The sequence below is a fragment of the Lagopus leucura genome, unplaced genomic scaffold, assembly GCF_019238085.1.
Source record: "Lagopus leucura isolate 7727_CA_CO unplaced genomic scaffold, USGS_WTPT01 Super-Scaffold_73, whole genome shotgun sequence".
In the NCBI taxonomy this organism is placed as follows: Eukaryota; Metazoa; Chordata; class Aves; order Galliformes; family Phasianidae; genus Lagopus; species Lagopus leucura.
The window spans coordinates 30,744,935-30,762,866 of record NW_024962252.1 but is presented as its reverse complement, the minus strand read 5'-3'; positions in this window follow the sequence as shown (position 1 = coordinate 30,762,866).

Sequence of the window (17,932 nt, the reverse complement as noted above, 5' to 3'; positions counted from 1 at the left end):
ATCTCTAAGCATAAATATACACACAGACACAGTCAAGATAGTGTTTGCTGATTTCCCTGTCTGATTCTGCATTTCTTGATTACAATACTTTTTTGCACTTTTAATGCCTCAGCAACGTCTGTGACTACTCTGCATTAAAGTATGAAACACTGTCATCTGAAATGAGGCTTTGTTAATAAAAAATGAACAAACTGAATGAGTCTATGGTCCAACTACACTCTATTCCGTATTCTGTATATACACTAATTTAATCTTATGCCTGACAAAAAATGAAAATAACTTTGCTAATGTTCTTGATTTAATTTTGCTTTATTTCTCTTGAAGCTGTTGGTGTGTGGGAGTACAGCTTCTTTCCTGTACTGGACAAGCTCTTAGAATGTCTGTACAACAATTTCCTTGCATGTTTATTTATTTTTATGATTTTAGAAAATAAATGGTGGAGTGAGATGTCTGTCTGTAGTGTTCTTCAGATCACTGCAAATTCCAGTGACCATTGCCTCAGGAAAAGATAATTTTCCTTGGGTGTAATGAATGAGTTGTCCAGTCATCAGGTACTTTTGCCTCACAGTGCTTTTCATAGCCAGGAACTCGAACTTTTCTGTTATCTGGCAATGATGTTTCCAACATGTTCTGAGTATTTGACTACTTTCATCCAGTTTCATACCAACTACACTTCAGATTTTCAAACCTTGTCATCATTAACATGACCTACCATTTCAGCTACAGTAGTTCTCAGGAAGACTGTTATACTGTTTGACAGAAAACAAAGGTTGTAACATTTCATGTACAAACATTTGTAAAAAATATATTTGTTGTGTAATCTCACTTTTAACTACAACTTATTCATTATAGAAAGGCTTAATTACACTTTATTTGGTGTCTTCCTGTGAGGTATTTCCCATTTTCTTTCTTTAAAACCAGTGCAGCAAGCCAGGCACTTTTAGATTGAAATTCATTTGAGAAGTAATGAGTATACAATGATATGAACCATAGTTCAGAAATATCTATTTTTCTACACAATTATAATTGAGATTTGTAATGATTAGTTTCTAAATAGTTTAGATTTCCATCTAAAGAATGTGAAAAAAGGTTGCGTATGGAATTGGACCCAAGCCCTCTTTTTATGCAGACATGGTCCAGACCTGTAGAACATAAAACAGCGTGTTTTAATTCCTGTATCATTTCAGTGATATAAAGGTACAGTGATGTAAAGAAAGCACGGAATATCATAACCTACTTCATACTGATTCAATTTAGTCTTTTTCTTCTTCTGAGAATGCCACGTGTAGGAAATTAAAGGAATGTCATGACTATTACATCCCTCTTATCCACCAAGCAAGTTCTGATTCCTCGCAATTCTCTGTTCACTCACTTTCCTTAGGTTCTTGAGATTCATCATAATCAAACTCCTACTATGAGTTTCAGCTGTTTATCACTTTCAAAATAATACAAATATATATTAAATTTTATATAAATTAATATATTTGTCATGAAGAAGTATCACCTACTAATCTTGAAGATAACAGTATGATTTAAGGCTTTATTTAAGGATTTATATGGCAAGATATGGGGGCCAGTTAGCTTTTTAATTTTCTAAATTTGACATTCACCATAGTACTTTAATAATCAATTGCATGGTTCCTGGAATTAATTTATTTTTTTGTAGTGCTTTTATCTTACATATTTATTCTATTGCTAAAGAAGAGAATTGTCTTAACAGCTCTTTCTCCTACTTGGAAACTGATTTATATCACAGAATCACAGAATCACAGAATGGCTAGGGTTGGAAAGGACCTCACGGATCATGAATCTCCAACCCCCCTGCCATATATAGGGCACCAACCTCCACATTTAATACTAGACCAGGCTGCCCAGGGCCCCATCCAATCTGGCCTTGAACACCTCTAGGGATGGGGCATCCACAACCTCTCTGGGCAGCCTGTTCCAGCACCTCACCACTCTCTCTGTAAAGAATTTCCCCGACATCCAACCCAAATCTCCCCTCCCTCAACTTCAAACCTTTTGCCTTCTTCCTGCAGTTTCCCTTTGTCCTGCAGTTATCAACACTTTCAAAGAGTTGATTCCTCTCCTGTTTGTAGGCTCCCTGTAGGTATTGAAATGCTGCAATGAGGTCACCCTACAGCCTTCTTTTCTTCAGGCTCGTTCCCATGAGGGAACAAGCCCAGCTCCCTCAGCCTGTCTTAAAAGGGAGGTGCTCCAGTCCCTTAATCGTCTTTGTGGCTCTCCTCTGGACCCTCTCCAACAGCTCTTTGTCTTTGTTGTACTGGGGGCTCCAGACCCAGACACGGTAATCCAGATGGGGCCTCACAAGAGCAGAGTAGAGAGGAACAACTACCTCCCTGTCCCTGCTGGCCACTCTTCTTTTGATGGAGTCCAGGATACCATTTGCTTTCCAAATTTCAAGGGCACACTGCTGGCTCATGTTAAGCTTTTCATCCATCAAGCCTCCCAGGTCCTTCTCTGCAGAGCTGCTCTCAAGGACTTCTCCTTCCAGTCTGTATAGATGCCTGGGATTCCTCCGGCCCAAGTATAAAACCTTGCACTTCATTATGTTGAACCTCATTAGGTTCACCCAGGTCCACCTTTCAAGCCTGTTGAGGTCCCTCTAAATGGCATCCCTTCCTTCTACCATGTCAACCACACCACTCAGCTTGGTGTCATCAGCAAACTTGCTGAGGGTGCACTTGATTCTGTCATCAATGTCATTGATAAAGATGTTAAAGAGCACCAGTCCCAAGACAGATTATTCAGTGGTCCACCCATCAAATCCACATCCCTCCAATTTGGAGATAAGGATGTGGTGGGGGACCATGTCAAAGGCCTTGCTCAAGTCCAGGTAAATGACATCAGTCGCCTTTCCCTTGTCCACCGATGCCATCACTCCATCATAGAAGGCCGCCAGATTGGTCAAGCATGACCTTCCCCTGGAGAAGCCATGCTGGCTGTCTCGGATCACACGCTCATTCCTCATGTGGTTGAGCACCTCATCCAGGATGATCTGTTCCATGATCTTCCCAGGCACAGAGGTGAGACTCACCGGCCCGTAGTTCCCGGGGTCCTCCTTGCTTCCTTTCTTGTAAATGGGAGTGATGTGACCCTTCCTCCAGTCATCTGGGTCCTCACCTGACAGCCATGATTTTTCCAACATGATAGAGAGTGGCTCGGCAATCACCTCAGCCAGCTCCTTCAGAACCCTGGGATGCACGCCATCCGGCCTGATATATTTGTACACATTCAGTCTCATGAGGTGGTGTCAAACCTGCTCTGTCCTCACAGTAGGGGGGGATTTACCACTCCAGTCCCCACCTAGAGATTTAGGGATGGAGGGCTCAGGGATGTGAGAAATACTGGAATCCTGGCTGCCAGTGAAGACCGAGGCAAAGAACTCATTCAGTATCTCAGCCTTCTCTTTTTCCGTCGAAGCCAGTTCTCCTTTTACAAAGGAGGTACACTGGCTTTGGCCTGTCTCTTCTGGACAATGTACCTGTGGAAAGTCTTCCTACTGTTTTTCATGTCCCTCACCAAGTTCAGTTCTGCCTGCACCTTGGCTTTCCTGATCCCACATCTGCAAGTCCGGATGGCATCCCTGTATACTTCTCATGTGACACAGCCTTGTTTCCAGAGCTTGTACGCACCTTTCTTTGCCCTCAGCATGCCCAGCAGGTCCTTGCCAAGCCATGCTGGTTTCCTACCTCCTCTGCCCGCTTTCTTATGCAGAGAGACGGCTCTTGTGCTCTCAGGAAGGCATCCTTGAAGAGTAGCCAACTCTCCTCAACATCTTTGTTTTTATATCCTAAGACATAACTATGAGAGTCAGTGTGACTGTTACTACTGATTGTTTTCTGAGCCGTAACAGATTCTTAGGCATTATAACCTGATAATTTACTCTTAAAAAAGATGAACATTTTGAATTCCTTGTATTTAAAATATTTTGCATTTCTCTTACATCTAGCAATGGAGACAAAACAATATTTCACTCAAGTTTTGTGGTGCAAATCCTGAAAATAGGACTATATAGACTTTCTGAAAATAGCTCTAAAAGCCTCTCTCACATTCTCAGATTTTTCTTTCTTTTTTTTTTTTTTTTTTTTTTTTTTTAACGCTCTCATCTGTCTTTCAGTTTTTCTGGAACATGGTTCATGTTCTTCACCTTTTATCAGGGAAATGTCTTAATTTTACCATTAGCCTTTGGCCACTTGAAACTTCAGTTCCCGAAATAAAGTATGGGTGACTTCGGGAGAGCTGAGAATTAACTTCCCTTTTATACAGCTGCTTTACATCACAAAGTAACCTCCAACAGGTTTGACATTCTCAGCTGGAGACAGCTCCTTTGCCAGGCCTTATCCAAGAGAAAGAGGACTTAATCCCCAGAGCTCCCCTGAGGACCATTCTGGCAGGATTCCACTAGCTAGTCCACCTGGGGGCTTTAGATAGGCCTTTATATGTAACCTTTCCACTTGAGAGTTTCATATTGAGGATTTGTACTAAATAAAACATTTGCTTATCACTTTTTCTTGTGACATTTTAAACTCTGTTTCTGGTCACTGAAGTAGCACTCAAAGATACAACAGTTTAGTTGGCAATCTGTCTTAACTGTTATGCATAATAAAGAAAATTTGAGCTATGATTTATGGAAGTATTTGCTCTGCACTTCACAGACAATTGAAGGTATGCTTTGATATTAAGTGACTCGGAGCAAAACAAAACAAAGCACATAGGACTGAGATTTTCCATAAGAATTTAACTCACTGTATGTCTAGGGACGTTATTTGATAAAAATGATTGGGAAAAGATGTATACATCTGAATCAAAGTGAACATACAGACAATATATAGGTAATTTATGAAAGTGAACAAAGGAATTGCTTTTCCTTTTCTTAGAGAGGGAGTGTTGTAATTCTAATGGTTTTAACTAAAACATTTGTAATTACATTTTACAAAAAGCAGTAAATATTATTTTACAAAATAAAGTGAAATATTCTGTGAAGCATTGCTGCAGATCTGTACTTTGCAAAAAAAAAAAAAAAAGTCTATAAAAAGGGTTAAAAATACAAGGTATTCTAAATTTACCTTTAGATAAGAACAAAACATCCCAATTTTAAATGTACACACATCTAAAAAATCTAAGAATAATTTCAGAAAAACAGATGTTTTCCTCACTCATGGTTGAAATCAGTGATGAGAATAAATAGCAAAATGCAATATTAATATATGGAAATTCCTAAGGAATATTACGCTGAAATTTATTTACCTATTTAAAACACAAGAGGCTAAACTATTTCTTATTTAAAATGTTATATAAAATGTGCTGCATGTCAGAGGTTTTCAAGAAAAAAAAAAGCCTTTTAAAAAAATTATAATTTTGCAAAACAATAAAATGTTAAAATATTCATGTCCATCACATTTTATCTATCCAAGATGAAATTCTCTATCAAGTGAACATTTCTGAATCAGGGTTAGGGATTCCTGAGTGCAGATACTACTTCTTGTTTTAATGGGATGGTTATAAAAGATTTTTCTGAATATAATTCGAAGGAATCAAGATATTTTCCAAAATCTATTCAGTCATGAGTCTTCTGGCTGAAACTTACTCTACTTTTACTCATTTCATTTGTAAAATTGCCTGAAATGTTCAAACAGGGTTTTGTTTTGTTTGTTTTAATTATTATTTACATATTTTATTACACTTGAGTGAGACTATCTTTTTAAATGTTATATCAAAAATTCAGAATTATCAAATAATCCAAAGTATTATTCCTTGATTTTCAACATTAACAGCCAGAAAAGAAAAAGTGCTCTCTCTCTTGTGTTCTTCTTTCTCTTTTTATCTTTTGACTAGAGAAGCCAAGGCATAGGCTATATATATACAAATTTAGATAAAAATTCTTAAAATTAGAATATATAGTAGTTTAGCAATAAAACATAGTTGGATTACAGCTTTGAGTTCCACTTCTGTAACAGATTCTTCTTTAGCAAAACAGTGAACAGCTTCTGCTCCAATGAGTTTGGAAAAATAGCTCTTCCCTCTGCATATGAGGGGAAAAAATACCTAAAGAAACTGAAAACATATGAGGACGCTGTTGGATTTATTACTCATTTATTGTAGAGATACTTTGTCAATAAGAAATTAACAACACTGGCTTTAAATATTTGAAGAAACAAGAAAATGTAAAGGCCAGAGCCCAGTAAGCAAACATTCGTGAAAAATTACCCAAATTAAATCTGTGTCACACTTGATAATGAGATATTTGCTTCCACGACCTTTTCTGTTTTCCTTTCATGATGATGATGAGGTGGATGTCACTTTTAATTTAATAGTATCATATAGATTTTTCTTTGGTAATATCTTTATGAATCAGCATACTCCAGACCTATAGGTAATAACAGATGTCAGCTGTATAGCCTATACCTTAAGGTGGGACAAATGCATCTCCTTGAAAAATCATGACTTCATAGAAAACATCAAAGCATAACCATTTTTTATAGCGCGTAAATATAACTGATAATCAGAGGATATAAATGGATTTTCCTTCCGTCAAAAGTATTTAGTAATAAACACTTAACATCAAATAACAAGACCTTTAATAATTAAATCCGATCCTATCAGAATCTCTCATGAAAAACAGCACAGCAAAATCTGTTAGATTCTGTTCTGCAGACAGGACAGTGTTTATGTCATGGCCTTTCTGTTCTTGAAAGCTTATGAGAAAAAGCCTCTGAACAGACTTTGTAAAAATGAACTCTTTTAAATGCTCCTTCTTGTGGTATTTTAGGTTGATTAGAAGGGCGAATTTAAGTTCCATGTAAAGTCAAATCCAGTTCTTGGATTCATCTTTGGTTTTTGTTGTTGTTGTTGTTGTTTTTTCCTCCAAGAAGTAGCTTAGAGTTTGGTACTATTCAAGTATTACCGTGTAAAAGGGTTTTCGTAATTTATTGTTGTAAGGAAAAGATTTTGTAGACAGAAGTAAATGAAAATGTTAGTCTAAATATATGTCTATTTTTCAGAGAAGTAATCAACTTCCAGATAATTGTAATAAATATTTCCTTGTTGTCCGAATTGGGTTGAGTTCAGGAAACCATCACTGTCACATGTAGCATGCCTTTTAAATTGTTTTCTTGGAAGAATATATCTTGATACACGACAACAATGATCTGGATTATCATACTGTTTAGAGGAAAAAGTGTTCCAGTGTTTTTTTTTCCATGTGCTGAGTTCATTGACTGCTTTAGGATAGCTGTGAATAAGGTATGTTGAATTTAGATAAAAAAGAATACCTTATTGATTAAAAGAAAATGTACAGTTTGTTTTTTTTTCTGTCCACAACAGTGAGGATATTATAATTTTGGGGAAGGGGAGAACAATTTTTTCATTTTTCTATACACTCATGATATTGTTTAATTATGAATTATATAAATGTATGCTATTGTCTGTCAGCAATAGATAAAAGCACTATCTTGTTTTCAGTACTACGTTAATTACTAGACATTCGTTCTTAAATTGCTTTTAGATTGTGCCTTCAAAGCAAACAAGATGTGACCCATTCAGAAATTAACTGTCTATTCCTACTATTGCATCTAAGCAACAAAGTGAGGATAATACTCCTTAAGTTCTTTTTTTAAATAAAAAAAAAAGTGAATATCCTAGTGAATGTACTAGTAAAATGCTAAATAAAATTAGCATTTGGATAACTTATGAATTATACGTTTGTTTTTATAATTTTATTTTTATTATTATGATTTTATTTATATAAACACAGTATTTAAAACAAATCTGCTATTAATCAAAATGCAATGCTTTTGAAGCTGCTTTTCCTAAGGCGGGTTTTGCTCTTAGTAAACCCTTGGTGAACATGCATTAGAGAGAGCTTAGCTTTCTCTACTCAGAAAGGAACAGAATCTTCTGATAGAACTCAGCAAGCTGAGGTAAAATACAGACTGCAGAATATGGATAAGAAACAACTGATACAATCACTAAAAACAAAATTTCCCATCAAATCGTGGGAGGAGGGGACTATGAATTCATCTTTACAAAGACAGACATGAAGAAACAAAGAGGTTTTCAAAGCAGTATTGTGTATATAACCGACCTTAACCCAAGTCAGTGGAGATGTATGTGATTGAAATGCAGACTTTCTATGTTTGCACACACACACACACACAAAACAAACACACAAGAGTTCCTAACTCTCATTACACACAATGAGAATCGATTAACATTTCTCGAAGAAAATCAGTTTTGAAAGTTCTTTATCTGGAAGCTGAAATGCTCAGAAAATTCACTGATATTAAAAAGAAACTGCCATATAGCCTGAAAACTGAAATTTTGCCAATGCTAAATTTAGCTCACTGAATCACTAGATGATTTTGCAGTGCAAATCTTTCAACTCCGATAGATTTGGCTACAGGGTCTCTCACCATCGTTGTTTGTGTGTGGAAAGCCACACACAAAAAGTAATTTACATATTCATTATGTCTGTTAAAATTATATCACTACATTGACATCTACAAACATTCTCAGATTTATCCCTATCAGTTATAAATATATAAATGACTCATATTATTGAAAATAAGAACAAAAGCAAGTAATTTGCTAGATTAGATAACTGAGAAATAGCTCCATGCTTCTGTAAAATTTCTTATTGAAATAAAACCATTCTTTAGGTCTTTACTCAAGCAGATGTTATCGTGGTGTGCATAAGATAAATAGAGTTTCATATCTAGACAAAAAATCTTATAGAAACTTAAGAAAAAAAATAGGAGCTGAAAATGTACAGTTAGAATAAACTATTACAGACAAATCACTGGAAAGAATAGCAAAAAACTGAAAAATAAATGGGTGAAGTAATTCAAGCCTAAGTGTTCATGATCTACACTGACCCATTTTAAATTGCTGTAGAATGAGACTCTAGGAGTGGAAAAAGTATAATTTTTCTCTTAAAAAAAAAAAAAAAAAGAGAGAGAGAGAGAGAGAAATGAAATTTTGGAGAAAGGAAAGAGAAGGTTGTAGAAATATGTGTAAAATACTCCATAATCTTTCTGAATTGAGCTTTCAGTAGCATTTTGTATAAAATAATAGCGATAACACAAAGTTCACTGTTAAAATCTGGAATTTAGAGGGGTTAATACTGAAGATGGAGGTAGAAAATTTCTATTGCAATGGGAGTTACAATGAGAAAAGCTGGAGATTATAGCAGAATCTACATTTTATAATTTTAGTTGTTGTTATTTATTTATTTTTAAGCAAACAAAGTATATTTTTTAAAAGTGATTTACTTAAAAAGTGAGATTTCAATCTTCATGGTAGTTGAAGTTTGGTGTTCCACTGACAAAATGGATGTTAGTTGATCTAAACTGTGTCAAATTACTGTCCATGAGGGACAAAGATGAAGCCACTTATTCTATTTAGGACTGAAAGATGGATTTAAATTGTAGTTCTAGGGATGAAAGGCTAGTGCTTCATTAAGTAAACTGTTCAACCTTCATGCTTACTCCTGTTATAAAATTACGATCCTACAATGACAGTGAATACCTTTGAAATAATGTTGCAGTCATTCTTTGATAAGAAAGTCAGGATTTTTTTTGCTCTGCCTTGCAACTAAATAGCAGATACATAATTTATATTAACCTTGACTTGTTCTTCACCTACAGATTCTCCTGATTTTATATCATAAGGGAGAATCCTTTCTTCTCTAAAAGTGAAAACATGAATTATTTCCCTTATACAGACAGTTTCTTTTTATTTTCATTTTTTAGAGGAGCCAGGGTTCAGCTGAAACTATTCCTAGCTTTAAAGAAGTAACAGCTCATTTATAGCTGTCAGACTTGTCCACAAGTCTTGTCACTTTGGGCTGAATCTGTATAATATTCTTCTCTGCGTGGAGTTTCTATGGCTTATATGCAGCAGTAATCCTGAGAACAATGAGGATTTCTTTTTAGATGCTGATGACATAAAAGTGCCATTGGGATTTTCAGGGGTTCATTTTACACAGCTATGTTCTTAGCAGAGTGCTAAAGAAAGTACTTTCAAAAATAGTACCAAATACATTAAGAACTGCATTTGTACTGAAAGAATTGTCATTAGAAAGTCTCCATAGCTCACCGCCCTTCTGATATTTCAATTATTTGGTTGTAAACATGTAGCAAAGTATATATTGATTTTTCTGGGTATTCAAGTTGTATCTCTAAGTGCAAAACAGTAAAAGGGCTTCATAATTTGAAATTATACACTGTTTGGTGAAGCCAATTTTTTTAGTACAAAGGAGCATATTTTATTTTAAACATGACATTATACAAAATAGCTGGGAGGGAAAGAGGAGTGGTTTTTCTTTAAGATTCAATAATCAATACTTATTTACTGCCCAGAGAGGTTGTGGATGCCCATCTCTGAAAGCATTCAAGATCAGGTTGGATAGGGTCCTTAGCAGCTTGACCCAGTGGCTGGCAATCCTGCCCATGGCATGGGGATTGGAAGATTGGAACTGGATAATGTTTAGGGTCCCTTACAACCTAAGCCATTCTATGATGCCAGTCATGCTAGGTGATGAAGTCATTTTGAGAAATCCTTTGCTCTTAAGTAACTTCTGAGACTCAGTATGTCTAAAGAAAATTAAAGATGACCTTAATTCCTGACAGATATACCTGTGCATTTTTAATTGTACATGTAAATATGTGTTAATTTATGTGTTCACATTCATAGAATCATAGAATGGCCTGAGTTGAAAAAGACCTCAAAGATCATCTAGTTTCAACCCCTGTGCTGCAGGCAGGATCATCACCCACTAGAGCAGGATGACCAAAGACACATCCAGTCTGGCCTTGAATACCTTCAGGAATTATTTACAATATATGTCAGATAGGAATGGGCTGCTATATCTTTCCTCGTTGTTTTTATTCAGCAGGACAGCCCCAAACCCCACTACCAATATGGGGCAAACAACAACTAGTGAGAAGTTAATGCATTCAACAGAGTGAAACTGAAATGCATTTTCAAGTTTTGGGAAATCCTCCGTTGTACACAAAAATGTTCTTCAAATTCCAGATGTTCTTACTCATCATTCCAAACTGGAAGTTGGTGGTCCAAATTGAAAGATACTCCTTCAAATCAGGTCTTCACAAAAGACAGTACTCCAGCCAGCCCTTTCTTCCAGAAGCTGATCTCCTTGTCCAAGGCTGAAAAATGAAGTAGCACCTGTCCAATAGACAAGAGATTAATTTAAACAAATACATAAGTAAAACAAAACAAGAAAACAAACAAACACAAACATATAACCAAGCAAAAACCTATGTGCAATTTCCAAGAGTAAAACAGGAAAAATCATACTGTTGCATTATCATGATACCTAGGCTTTCCCCTTCAATCCTCCAATCTTCTCTCCATCCCCAGTATTTTATGTATGTCATGTTCTCATGTGCAAATCTTAGTAGCATGTTATCCTTCTGAGAATACAAATAAAATGTCCAAAAGTTTCTGGTCTTCAAAATAAAATGTCTTTCTTACTTCATCTTTGTATTTCCTGATTTAAACAATAACTTTTACCAAGAAGACAGGCATTAGACTATATTTTCTATCAAATTATGTTAACTTTATTTTTAATTAGTGCCTTACAAGTAAGAATATCTTAAATATATCATGCTGCCCTTTAGAAGCCTATGGAATTCCAAATAGGTTTCTGTTTTTCAGTCATGCACATAATTACATAATTACAGTGTATTTACAGAAAGCACAACAATGTTTGTTGCAATGGATCCTTTTCCCCTTACTGTGACAACCAACAGAACAAAATCTTGTTTATCCAGTCACTTGAGACTTCTTTCATTGGTAGAGCCCTATGTAAAATGTAGAAAGAATTATGCTTCTAGTGGTAGTCTGAAGTTCAAGAATGTGCATTCATTGCAAATATTTTTTGCATTTGTTTATAAATTTTAACTTTCAGGATGATCACTATGAGCTGGCAAAAAAATAGATGAATAAACTAAAAAGGTTCACTTTCCTCACAATAAGGTGTTTACTTTCACCCACCCACTCCTGCTTGTCCTGTCACAATGTCCTGTATATTCACCTAGGTTATTTTTGAATGTGAGGAAAAAAGGAAATGTTCTGTATATGCTAATACGCTAAATAGCAGAGAGAGGAAATACCTTTTTCAATTCTAGTCAAATTATTCTGTTTACTTGGTATCTCTTTTTTCTTTCTGTTTGTTTTTTTTTTCTTCTTTTTTTTTGCATTATATAACTATTACATGCAGTGAAGATGTTAATGATATGACTTTTTTTTTCTTTATTTTGTCTCTCATGGTTTTGCATGTTAAACCAAAATATATTATATTTATATATTTATATATTTATATTCAAACTCTAGTCCAGTGGCTCTTACATTAAACTGTACAGTCCACAGCAATATGGTCAAAGTAGCATCCTGAAAAGTGGGAAATTTTAGGCGGAGTAGTGAATTGGTACCAGGCATCATACCTTGCTTTAGTCATTAAGACACTGGATAAAACTCGAGTTAGACTCAGTCATATGGGGCTTAAAACAGCCAGTACCAATTAAGCATGCTCTGAGAAAGAATGCCTAATCAGATCACTCAGGATATTTAGGCAAAGGAACATTTGGAATAGGATTATTCTCACGTACTATATAAAAGAGAGACAACATAATCTGAACTAATCACTCCAGGCTCCTAGAGGAAGAAAAATAAACGTATTCTGAAGTATATAATTGTATGTATTTCAAATACTCATCTTAAATGAGGTTAATTAATCCCTTTTGGAGACATCCACGTCTCTCATATGACTGCTAAATGTGTTTAGTTCAATCTGACTTTAGTTATGTCACATTTCAGATTCTTGACTGAGCCAAGATCTATATTGCTTTGTTACCTATGTCTGCATACAATCACTGATTTGCTTGTTATTTCATGAGGTTCTTATCAATCATTCTGTCAGATCTCTGTTTTTTACTGAGTGTTGGCTTGACTGCATCTGAACTACATGGGAATCCAGTTCAAGTTTGCCAGAATAAAGATCTGAAATTCTTTTGCCCAAAATAAGATAACATTTGTCCTGTTCTGCAACTCTAATACTACCTTTAGAATTGCTTTCTGGATCTAAGCAAACATTAGTACTGATTTGCAGCTTGAATTACTGATGTTTATGACCACAAACTAATGCTATGGGGATAAGTTCAAAAGGCACATCAATATAATTTGCTTTTTATAATGAGACAGTCACTAGTAATTACAAACCTAATTAAGCAACAATTGATTGTCCAGGTACCCTGAAGCTAAACCTTTCTTTGTTAGTCCCAGATGAGAGTTTCTGGCCTTTTCTATATAAGAACAAAACCTTAATTTGCTACATGAAATAAGGAGAAGTTTAGGAGTTGCTAAAACAGACTTGGTGAACGCACCACAAATACATTAAAAAACAGAGAAATTGTTATAATTATCAATACAGAAATCTATCACTGAGATTTCCAAGTGTTGTGAGAAATAATCTGAAACATAAGTAAGAGACTTGTCATTGTTAATTACGTGGGTCTGCTGTGCAGCTATTCCATTAAATGAGCAGTTGATAGAGAAGTTAATATAAACTGAAATTTTGTTACTGCAGTGTGTTAATGATAGGACTTAGATTATTAGGGTGCTGTCTCAGTATTCAGGCAGATAACAGAGTAACAATTTAATGTTTACAAATGAACGGTACACTACTATCTTTACAGCTGAGCTATACAGGTGCTTTTTCATTCCTAAATGTATATTTCAGTCTTCAGAATGTTGAGCTAGACTTTGTGGAAAATGTAACTTGAGAGTACCTTGGTCTAAAAGTTGCTCCTAGAATGACCTACCATTCAAAACTGATATTTTCACAATATAGTGTTTAGCATCCATTTTTATGCCAAAAGCCATTTACGAGTATTTCCTCCTTTTTTTCAGCTGCTGAGTATAGTTAATTTACTCCTTTATTGTTATTTTTCAGTTATAACAAAGTTCTTGAATAGTCCTTAAAGCAGGGACTAAAGTCCACTGTTTCTTTTCCCACGTGTTTTATAGATTCCAGAATTAAAAATCCTTTATTTTCTTGAAGAAGCCATTATGGGCAGATCTCAATTTTGGGTCTGTCCACTTTGTTTCATAATCTGAAACAGTAGTGGATTTCAATCTGAAAAGTGATCCAGATCTATAAAGAGATCTGGAATCAATTTTAAAAAATAAATTTTAGGAAGCTTACATCAGAATTTTGGACAAGCTGAAGAGTATTCCTAAAAGCTGGTTACTGAGAAGAGGCCAATCCCTCTTCACCACAACCTCCCTTCAGGAGGTCGTAGAGTGCAATGAGGTCTCCCCTGAGCCTCCTCTTCTCCAGAAAGTTAAAAACAATTATTAATAAATAATACAATTTCCCAGACTTATATGTGCATTAAATAGGGGCAAATTTGTTTGTTTGTTTGTTTGTTTGTTTATTGAACAAGAAAAATGATGACACCTCAGTTTGGACCATTAGCAAATGGATATAAGATGAACCAAACTCTTCTGAGAAGGGAGCAGGCACGATCAAAGAGCTAAAGGTTAGATGATCAGAAGCAAAAAAAAAAAGAGTTTATGGACTCTCAGTAATATCCTATCATCATTAGATAGGAGTTTTGTTAATCAGTATGTTACAACCTTATTACTTTGGAAAAAGGGGAAATTCCCTTGGAACATTGCATCACTGATTCAGTCTAGCAGACTTTAGCTCAGTTACTGACTAACCAATCAATTGTATAGTTCATGACATTAACTGCTTCAAAGTAAAAAAAATGTTCCTAGTGAGAGTAGAATGAAAAGGGGAGATTTAGGTTTATTTTTGCTTTATGAATGAGAATATAGAAGGGCATAAATGCTTTCTGTAAGGGAATTTTTAGCTTTAACTGCATACAAACATAAAATAATGTAAAGTAATTCAGAGGATTAATAGAAGTATTTTTCTTATTCCTTCTTTTTATTTTTCTTCTCCAGCACTACTCTTAGAATTGTGACTTCCATACTTGAGTCATTGTTGAAGTAAATTACATCTTTGAAAGCAGAGTAGAAGTCTTGTGATATGATTTCAAAGTTTAAGATTAGGCATGTATGCTTCTCCCTTGTGTCCCTGCGCAGGAAAGACAAAGACAAAGCTTTGTTCTAGGTCTTCCTCTCATTCCATTTCAGCTAAAAACAATAGCTGACACTTTATGATGAGCTTTGGCTATTTCTCTTATCAGGTTATGCTCTTTAATACAACCAAAGAAATATAGATGAGAGATCCAGAGAATAAAAAATTTAACTCAGCTGCTATAAAATGACAAAATGGAAAAAAAAAAAAAAAAAAGAAGAAAGAATTAATTCATGGCTGGTTAGAGAGCTATCTTTTTCAAGTATGGACCAGGGGATTAGTAGAAAGTTTGACAAAGAAACAGAAGAACATTTTGTTCAGAGAAGTTGGTAGCCCATGAAGGAATTGGGAATACTTAAGGAAATTAATACACAGAAAAAAAGTTAAATGATCTCAAGGAAGGACGTGAAATAAGAAAGATTATGGAAAGATGAAAGAGACTGCATTTTCTGAGCACTTTTTAGTAAAACATCATAAGGCACACTGTTCTGCACAAAGCACTGAAAAATGGCAACCAGTTCTGCACAGGCTGAGCTAAATAAAAATCTCAGATAATTGATCTCCATAAATCCTTTAAAAGTTCATCTGATCTGCTTAATATAAACTGAAAAAAAATTGTGAGTTTTACTTATTTAATTAAAATGCCTATCCAGGTTGCAGTTTTTTGTTCTTGCACTATTAGTTGTATATAACGAAGAATTTCTGCTATGGAAACAAAGAACTACTCACAGTATTGTTCTTCTAGGAGTTCCTACTAAGTTCTTTGCAGATAATCAGGCTTTCAATAATCAGTTAAAATATTCGTATTTAGGTATATTAAAACAGGTTTTATAACCTGGATGAGAGCACGGAGTGCACCCTCAGTATGTTTGCAGATTACACCAACTTGGCAGGAAGTTTTGATCTACGTGGGGGAAAGAAGGCCCTGCAGAGTGATCTGAATAGGCTGAATCACTGGGCTGAGACCAGTGGAATGAAGTTCAACAAGACTTGGGTCCTGCACTTTAACCACAACAACCCCAGACAACTCTACAGGTTTGGAGCAGATTGGCTGGAGGACTATGTAGAGGCAGTGGACCTGAGGGTATTGGTCGACAATCTGCTGAACATCACTCAGCAGTGGGCTCAGGTGGCCAAGAAGGACAACGGCATCCTGGCTTGTATCAGAAATAGTGTTGCCAGGAGGGGCAGGGAAGTGATCATCCCTCTGCACTTAGCTTTGGTGCGACTGCTCCACAAGAACTGTGTTCAGTTTGGGGCCCCTCAATAAAAGAATGACATCAAGGCAGTGGGGTGTGTTCAGAGAAGGCAAAGAAGCTGATGAGAGGTCTGAAACACAAGTCTTATGGGGAGACCCTGAGGGAGCTGGGATTGTTTAGTCTGGAGAAGGCTCAAGGGAGACCTTATCGCTCCCTATAATTACTTGAAGGGAGGTTGTGGTGAGGTAGCGATCCACCTCTTCTTTCATGTAACTAGGGATAAGACTAGAGGCAGTGGCCTCAAGTTGTGCCACGGGAGATTCAGTTTGGACATTAGGAAATACTTCTTCTCCTAGAGAATGGTGAGATGCAGATGAATAGGCTGGCCAGGGTGGTGATGGAGTCACAATCTCTGGAGGTGTTCAAGATATTGTTCTGAGGGACATAGTTTAGCCAGAAATATTGGTGATAGGTGGACTGAATGATCTTGGAGGGCTTTTCCAACCTTGGTGATTCTATGAAAACAAAAGTTATTAACAGTGTCTGAGCCACTTGTTTAATTTTTATTTTTTTTTTAATCTGGAGAAAAGGAGGCTAAGGGGGGACACCATCACTCTTATAGCAACCTGAATAAAGGCTGTGGCAGGATGGATATTGGTCTCTTTTCTCAGATGACATGTGATTGGATGAGGAAATGGTTTTGAGTTGGGCCAAGGGAGGTTTAAATGGCATATTAAGAAAAATTTATTCAGTGACAGAGAGAGGAACAGGCTGTTCAGGGCAGTGAAGGAGTCCCCATCCCTGAAGAGGTGTGCAGGTTTAGTGATGGGACTCAGTAGATAAAACTAATGATTGGACTTAGTGATCTTGAAAGTCTTTTCCAACCTAGATGATCCTGTGCTTCTGTTTACAAATTGGAAAAAATTAAGCCTTTTAAAATTTTGTTCTATAATATTCTGACTTGATTTTTTACTCATTGGTTGACTTACTGATTCTGACTTATTGGTTTTTATTGATACATTTTACCTAAAGTTTTGTTGGGATATATGAATACAAACTTGAAGTGGTAAGAATTTCACTTATATTTGTATTATTGGATCCAACTAATTAAATTTAATATTCCTTTGTTCTGTAGAATATCATGACAGTGATCACTACTCCTGTACTCAGATACAATTCACTGAGTTTCTCAAAGTGTTGTGCACTGACATATAGTTGCAGGATTGTTGCTATCCAGAAAAGTGACTCTTGCTATGTCTGTACAGCCATGTTTTGAAAAGGCTGAACTGGAATTTTAGTTGTAGTGGAATCATCTACCATAAAACTGCCCTCTGAGTCCACATTTAGTCACACATTAAATTCACTGAAATGGCTTGTAATATTCTGTTATTAACAACTCACCTCCATTCTTACATACAGAAGCGCTTCTTTAAGATAAGGGGAAGAAGCGCTGGAACATGCTGCTCAGAGAGGTTGTGCAGTCTCCTATGGAGATATTCAAAACATGTCAGGATGCTACCTGACAGCAATCTATTGTATGCTACCTGATTTAGGAGTGGGGCTGGACTCAGTGATCTCTGGA